The 1,422-nt window shown below is 43.3% G+C and overlaps 1 pseudogene across 1 annotated transcript; it reads right to left on the reverse strand.

The window, feature by feature from the left end:
• Positions 1-359: 359 nt before the first annotated feature.
• LOC308432081 (ATP synthase subunit ATP5MJ, mitochondrial-like) lies at positions 360-529 on the reverse strand (annotated as a pseudogene). The gene has a single exon. The product of its transcript is annotated as an ATP synthase subunit ATP5MJ, mitochondrial-like (transcript).
• Between the last annotated feature and the right edge of the window lie 893 nt (positions 530-1,422).

The following is a 1,422-nucleotide window of genomic DNA, read 5'->3' on the forward strand; positions in this document are numbered from 1 at the left end:
CATGTCTTTCTTGAAGGAGCCACTGTACTATTCTGTGGCTGGAACCATTTTATATTTCCTCCTGTAATGTGCAGTGGTTGAGTTGGGATTTTGAGAACTCTCCGTCAGAGGCTAATTTCTTTTGCTCACCGTCCCTCCGAGTTCTTCCAAGACTCTTGGGTTTTCTAGTGGAGTTCAGAGGCTGCTTTTCTTGCCTGTCTCATATGACTTTCTTTTCTTTTTTTGCTTCTCAGATACATTTATTAATGCCACATGGTAAGTGGTACTTAGGTAACTGTACAGTGATGTTCCACGTTCCCGTCTACACGGCATGCTTAAGTTTAGCCGACGTATTCATCTTGAGTGGACTCGGGGGGCAGTTAGTGATGGCCATGGGCAGGACTGGAGCCTTTCAGAGCTTCTTTTATCAACACTCCTGATTTTAAACGATGAGGGTCATTAACCCTTTTCCTACTCAAATTTCCTGGTAAACCTGGGAATAGTAGGGCTTCATGGGGACCCTGACTTTCTTAATAAAGGTTTGCAGCATCTCGGCAGGACCAAGGCCACTGGCAACACCAGATTCAGCAACAGAACCTCATATGACTTTCATAGTGGAACTAGGTCAGTCATATGTTCCCTTGTGTTTTGTAAAAGAGATGATGAATTCTTGCTAGTCCATGTAAAGGATACGCAGTCCATGTATTGCACTTACGAGCTGTAAGCATAGATTGGGTAGGTGTTGAAACTATATTAACTTAATCTAGCCATATGTCCCTTGCTACCTCTTGTTTCTCCTGGCCAAGTGCTATGGCCTATCTCCTCTCGTGGTGCCTTCTTCCTCCTTTGGTCTCCTTTCTTCTTCCTCCTCTCTCCACCAACAACCCCCAGCCAGGTAACTGACAACCCACCTACCTCTATCTACGGCTCAGTCACAGGCTCTAGCCTTTTCTTGACCAGTTAACTTGAGGAGCAAGGTTACACAGCATTTCTCGGTGTATGAGGAGCAGGGTTACACAGCATCTCTTGGTGTATGTGAGGCCTGCCACGATCAGGGGGCCAGTATTTAGCATTTGAATACATAATCACAGCCCAACCCCTTACAATGTTTGCCTTGGAGACAGGGTCTCTCTACATAGCCCTGGCTGTGCTGCAACTCACTATGTAGACCAGGCTGCCCTTGAAATCAAAGAGATTCACTCGGGTCTGCCTCCCTAGGGCCAGAATAAAAGGTGTGTTTGACCATTACCAAACCCCAATCATACGTTTTAGAAATGTTTTAAGTATTTATTCTGCTCACTGCTTTTTTTTTTCCAGAAAGAATAATAATATGAATATTTTGTCTTTTCTCTCTTGTCCTTTTACATCTTTTTCATGTTTTTTTCTTTCAATTTTTTCTTTTTTCCTGGCTATTCTTAAATATCTTTTGCTTCAGTCTATTTT

Source organism: Micromys minutus (assembly GCF_963924665.1).
Source record: "Micromys minutus genome assembly, chromosome: 17".
NCBI classification, from domain to species: domain Eukaryota; kingdom Metazoa; phylum Chordata; class Mammalia; order Rodentia; family Muridae; genus Micromys; species Micromys minutus.